Genomic DNA, 6,847 nt, shown 5'->3' with positions numbered 1-6,847 from the left:
CAAGCCCCCTGAATCATGGCAACAGTGCTTTGAACCACGCCACGAAACTCATTCCTCTCTGACTGATTTCTCAGGTTCAGAGCAGAGTACAGCTGACAGGGCCATGGCCTTTGAAGGGAAAAGACCAAAACGTGCCCAGTTCAAGTCACAGCCCTCTGTCACACATTTCTGTTGAACTGCACTCCAAGCATTTATCACTCTGGTAATTACTTTCTTCATTGCTCAGAAAAAAAATCATAATTTTTCATGATCATCAAAGCTGGAATTTGGTTAGAAAAAGAGCAAAGGATAAACAATTAGTTCACTGAAATAGAAATACAAATGATCTTAATTTATCAGTAGCCTTATGTGCCAAGAACTGTGTTTTATATAAGTAATAAAGTTAAATATTCACAAATAACTTATTTACTATTATTATTTCTTTTTAAAATATCAGGATACTGAGATCCATAGAGAGTAAGTAACTTGCACAGAGTCACACAGCCAAGTGCTGGGGGCAGAACTTACGTCTTTAACTGTTACACCCTACCTCCTGGGATTGTGTTGTGACAGGAAATACCGTACCTTTAGCTTCATTATTTCAAATGTTTGAACAATTTATCTAATTCATAAAGAAATTTACTACAGAGGGCATTAGAGTAGTGTAATTGAGACAGAAAAGACACATAAGAAATATAGTGCCCAAGGCTGGAAAAAAGGGAAATAATTATAATGTATATTTATTTCTTTTATTTACACAAGCTTGATCATAAAATAATTCGTATTCATGTAGTCACATATTCAGCAAGCATTTATCATCCAATATATCCTTAGCACCATGCCAAACACAGTGGTAATTGCAAAAACACAAATATAGATCCAAGATATGATTTTATTTATTTATTTTAGTTGAAGATGTCATGTGACACTAAATTTAAGACTTTGTAAATATAGATGCTCCTTGACTTACAATGGGATTATATCCCAATATATCACCATAAACTGAAAATACAGTATGTTGGCCTGGGGAGGGGAGAACAGGTAGCTCAGTGGTAGCAAGCCTGACTGTCCTGCATGAGGCCCTGGGTTCAATCTCTAGCACCATAAAAGAGAGAGGGAAAAAGGGAAGGAGGAAGGAAAAAAAGAGGGAAAGAGAGGGGAGGGATAGGGAGAGAGAAGAAAAGGTAAGGAAGAAGGAGGAAGGCAGGCTGGCTCAATGGTAGAGCACTTGCCTAGCATGCACAAGGCCCTGGGTTCGATCCCCAGCTTTGGGGGACAAGAGAGGCAGGTAGAAAGAAATACGAATATTCCTCAACTACCAAACATCAGAGCTTAGCAGCACAATATACTGTATAGTGTTAGCTGTTTCTCCTTGAGATTTCATGGCTGACTGGGACTTGGGATTTGCTGTGTTTGCCCAGCATCGTAAAAGAATACAATACTGCATGTTGCTAACGGGGAAAAGATCTAAATTCAAAATTCAAAGTATGATTTCTACTGAATGTGTATCACTTCCACACCATGGTGGAGGCAAAAACATCATCAGGGACCATCTCTACTGATTTCATTGTTGATATAATAAATACATTTCCAAATTTAAAACTTCCTGACAAAGAGTCTTGGAAAATATTGGAAATTCACTATGAGGAAGGACAAAAACATACTAATCTATCTCTGCTCCCTCCTAACTTCCCCAATAAATGAGTAAGTAAATGAATTTTTTAAGGCATTAACTCACAAAGACAAAGCGGATGAGAGAGAACATTATAGGAACAAAATTTTGGAAGCAGGGAAACTCAGAAAGTTTAATCCTGAGTCAGTAGAGGGGGAAAACGAGGTACAACCTAGTCAAACACAGAATGCCCCAAAGTCTTGGCATCTGACAGCTGAGTTAATATACTCTAGGCAGGAAAATATGACTAATCCAAGAAAATGGACCTAAAGATAGTGACAAGGAAGGTTCCCAAGTAAGACAGCGAAGAACTTTCATTGATATTTTAATTCTTAAAGGTCCATCTACATGTGCAGTATTAGCAATCATATTTTTAGTGCTTTCTACTCTTAAATAGAAGAAGACAGCATAGTTTATTTTTAAGTAAAGGCTTGAATATGAATATCAAAGAGAAGATAAAAAATACTGCCTATCCTCAGAGACACATAAAAGTAGCTATTGGCTACATAAAGCAAACATGGGATCCTATTAAAACAGCAACAACAACTAAAAAGTAGCAAAGGTTTTAGAAGAGTTTCATAATAATATAAATGAAAAATTCATTAAAATTGATACATAAAGCTAAAGAAATTGCTCAGACAGCAGAGTAAAAGCATAATGAGAATAGCAAAGAGAAAACATTTGAAAGATTAACCTAAGTCATACATCCAAATAACATAAGTGGTGGGGAGTTGGGGGGACAGAAAATTATCGAAGAGTCACTTGAGAAGCAAAAGTTTTCAGTTTTGAAAGGATGTCTTGATTGCCCAGACAATAAATGAAAACAGACTAAAAGAAGGTATATGGATTAGTCAACATTGCATTACTTCAATGAAATACCTGAGACAGGCTACTTAAGAAATAAAAGGAATTTCATTAGCTTTCAGTTTTAGAGGTTCAAACTGATTGGTTGTTGGCATCACCTATATGACTTCATGGTATAAGTTTGTGGGTAGAACAACTCACATTGCTCAACAGGAAGTCAGAGAAAGGTCAGGATCTCACAATCCCTTCTGATGACACAACCCCAATACCCCCAAGACCCTCCCAAAATTTCCACAACCTCACAAAAGCACCACTCTGTAGACCAACCCTTCAATCACAATGGAATTTGGGGGACATAATTAAAGCATATCCAAACTATAGCAACATATTATCATGAAATATTAAAACAGTGGAGACAATGGCAAAGTCCTACAAGTTTCCAGAAGTTAGAAAAAAAATACCAGGTCACAGGCAAAAGATAAAGATGCTAAAAGACAATGGAGGGGGCTGGGGATGTGGCTCAAGCGGTAGCGCGATCGCCTGGCATGCGTGCGGCCGGGGTTCGATCCTCAGCACCACATACAAACAAAGATGATGTATCCGCCGATAACTAAAAAATAAATATTAAAAAAAAAAAATTCTCTCTCTCTCTCCTCTCTCACTCTCTCTTTAAAAAAAAAAGACAATGGAGGCCACTGAATCCAGAATTCTGAAGGAAAATCATTTCCAACTTAGAACTCCATACCCTGCCAAACTGTTGATTCTACCTGTAGGTTGACTAAAGTCTTTTTCAGACATGCATGATCTCAAAAGTCTACTCCTATGTTCCCTGTTTCAGGAAGCTACTTGAGATGGTATTTCTTCAGGGCAAGAGCATAAATCAAGAAAGAAGAAAACATGGGATCCAGGAAACAGATACAACTCAACAGAGAAACAAAGAGAATTCCCAAAGATAAAAATGAATGAGGAACAGAGACTGTCAATTATGGACCTGCACAGATTAGAGCAGTTCCAAGGACTCAAAGGAAATGAAACTGATGAATCCCTATTTTTTTTTAATTTTTTGTTTTAATTCATTGTATGTGACAGTAGGATGCATTTATTCACTTTGATATATCGTACACAGATGGGGTATAATTTCTCATTTTTCTGATTGTACATGTTATAGAATCACATTGGTATAAGGTGGGGAGGTGGCGGGGGACGGGGCACTAGGGAAGAATCCCTGTGTTTTGAGAGGACTGAAAAAATGTTTCCACAATTTGAAGAGAATTTGACATTAACTTAACTAGGAACCCAGAAAAAAACAAAGGAAAGGAAGCAAAATATTTATTAAAGTGAGGAGAAACTAAAAGTTTGAGCAACAAAAGAAAGGCAAATATCACACAACAAATGGTACAATGTAAAATCGCCTTATATAGATAAAGTGATGCAACATTGTTGATCCGACCAGAGTTTCATTCCATGTAACTATGATGAAAGGATGAATGGAGGTGAACTGAGTGGATGTACTAAGGATGAGAGTGGGGAAAAAGATTAAAATCTTCATTTTCCAAAAAGGAAAGGTAATAAGTCATGCCTTAAAACAAAACAAAACAAAACAAAAACCAAACCAAACAAAAAAACCCAAGAAGTATCCACATAAGCGTGCTACTGGGAGATGCAGGTTTATATACCAAACCAACAACAGCAAGATGAAGTTTAAAATATCCAAGAGACTCCAAGAGTCTCGGTCTGGCATCCTTGAGGCCTGCTTTTTAAATGCAGGAATCCTAATGTCACTATTTGTTCATGTATAACTGATAAAAATTAAAACTAAATTTTAAAAATAAGAAAATTAGTATGTGTGCATGTTTGTGCATGTGTGTGTCTCAGGTCAGTCATAGGGAGTATTTCAATTTTTTTCTGTGCAATATGAGTTTTAAGAAACAATATAAAAGAGATTAAATATTCTTCTTGACTACCTTGATATATATTAATCAACTCATTATGTAAAAAAAAACCACACTTTCTTGACAAAAATATTAAAATAGTACAAGCGCCCTCAAAAGGGAAAATTTAGAGGATGAAACAAGACACACATTGAGCTCAGGAAAGCAGAGGCAGCTGAGAAGAACCAAAGTAAATTGAGACAGCTTCCTGCACACTGCTGAATAGGGCGTCCGATTACAAAGAGGGAAAATCTAAAGGTCTATGGAATAATCGAGCACAGCCAGAGGAAATTTAAAGAGAAAGGAGGGGAAAAAAAAAAAAAAAAAAAAACTTGAGGGAATAATGGCAACCAATGCCAGAAGCATGTCCCCTCACAGAGGGGGTCAAGTTACAGAATTTTCCTGACTTAAGAACTGGAAGTAGATTTTCCCACTTTCAGGAACAGTGAATCACATTAGAACACATTGTACAGTCCGTCTGACCAAACATTTGTCAAACATTGAGTAATCTTTACTTTAAACCCTTAAGAAATTTGGATTCTGCCACAAAACAATCTGAAGAATAAATTGTCCAAAAAAAAAAAAGACAAAAAAAAATTAACCTGTTGTTTTCTCTCATATTTCTCAAATGTAACAAGGATCCTACTAGTCTATATGGTAGATCACATAACTGCCATTAATGGTCTATTGGAGTGTATCTTTAGTCTCCTGCTATTGTAACTTGAGCTAGGATGATTCAGCACTGGGACAATTCCGCATATAAAGTCAGCTGAATTTAGGTTTCAGTATTTGGTTAGTGGGTTGGTGAAGATCTTATCTTTTGACTTTCTTGTCATCCTTGCTTTGGCTTTTCTAGTATCTGTTAACACCTCATTAGGGTGTTAGAAGAGAAAAGGGGGCAGATAGATTTAATAATTTATTTTTCTAAGGAGACCACTATCACATATTGTCTCTAATTAGATTTGAAGACTACTTCTAGGCTCTACTTCTTTGAACTCTACCGACTCTTCATGTTTTATGAATTCCTCCTTAGGCAACAAATTGAATGATAACACTGTGTGTGTGTGTGTGTATGTGTATGTTTTAACTTTATACTGAGAGTTCCAGAGTGAACCCAGAAGTTGGAACTCACAACTTTAGGCATTAGTGGGGTAGCAGGAAGATGTCATTGGAATTTTATTTGTACAAAGCCTCAAAGATTTCTTATAAACGATCTCTAGAAAGTTGGGTTAATAGTTGGGCCCCACATCTCCATATCCAAAAGGCAACCAGAAAATAATGGCTTCTCCTTGACTGAGGAGGAGGTGTATACGTGGAGAAGTTTCCCTGAAGAGAATGTCAGAGCAAACTATCTCAGCTTACCCGGGGTTGAAGGATCTTTTAAGGCCTCTCTGGAAAATGACCAGTCCAGAGAGTGTAAGGTCCTAGGAACAATTAAAATGAAACAGGCACCAGGGGGCGCTGTTGGCCTCAGCTGATTTCTGGAGTCCCCTCAAAAGGTATCCTTTTCCCTAATTCTGCAGATTTAGGGTGGAAGATGTGGACAAGGGAGAAGATGTCAGGGTGGTTAATGTCTCCTGGCAGAGAGAAAAGATGGAAGGCATCAGGAGCCATCTTTCCTGATGGCTGCTGCTGTAGCCTGAGGAAACAGAGGCTGGGTGTAGTCATGCTTCTGTCTGGGAAAGTTGAGGAAACCCAAGAGTGAATAAACATGCTTCCTGTTTTCAAAGAGCTTCTAGCCTACCACCATTAGTTTTACTAAAATTATATTTTTTCCAATAAATACTTTACATACCACATACCAAAATCACTTCCAGATGGATTAGAGAGCATATGTAAAACTGGAAGAAAACAGAATTGAGAAGTTATTATAAATTTGGAGAGAAAGAATTTCTAAGCAAAAAGCAGTGGAAAACTGTACAAGAGACTGCCAGATTTAATTACAAAAGAAGATATAACCTGAATATTAAAATATGAGTAAAGTACAGACAAGAGACTGAGAAAAATACTTGGTTAAAATGTAACAACAGGTCCATGTTTTTATTATACAAAGAATACATACAAATAAAAATGAAAAAATTAATCATGCTCTAAAAGAGAAGTGGACAAAAAATATTGAAAAGTAAATTCATAGTAAGGAAAATGCATTTAGGAGACAAACATGGAAAACAGGAAGATGTCATCCCCAAAGTACTTGAAAAGTTGCACATTAAAAATAAGGGCTCTTGAAAAAAACACAAATACATGCACAAAATTCTTGATGCTAATTAAGGTGTAGTAAAGCTGGATCTTCCATACATGGTTAGTAACGATGTAGATCACTACAACTTTTGGGAAAGAACTGCAGTTTGGCAGTCTGTCAAGAACCTGAAAAATGTTTATGTTCACTGACTCAGTAATTATGCTTCTGAATATCCATCCTGTGAAACACTACCCAGTAAACGTTTTAATTGATGACACA

This window comes from Callospermophilus lateralis, chromosome 16 (genome assembly GCF_048772815.1).
Source record: "Callospermophilus lateralis isolate mCalLat2 chromosome 16, mCalLat2.hap1, whole genome shotgun sequence".
In the NCBI taxonomy this organism is placed as follows: domain Eukaryota; kingdom Metazoa; phylum Chordata; class Mammalia; order Rodentia; family Sciuridae; genus Callospermophilus; species Callospermophilus lateralis.
This window is presented reverse-complemented; position numbering follows the sequence as displayed.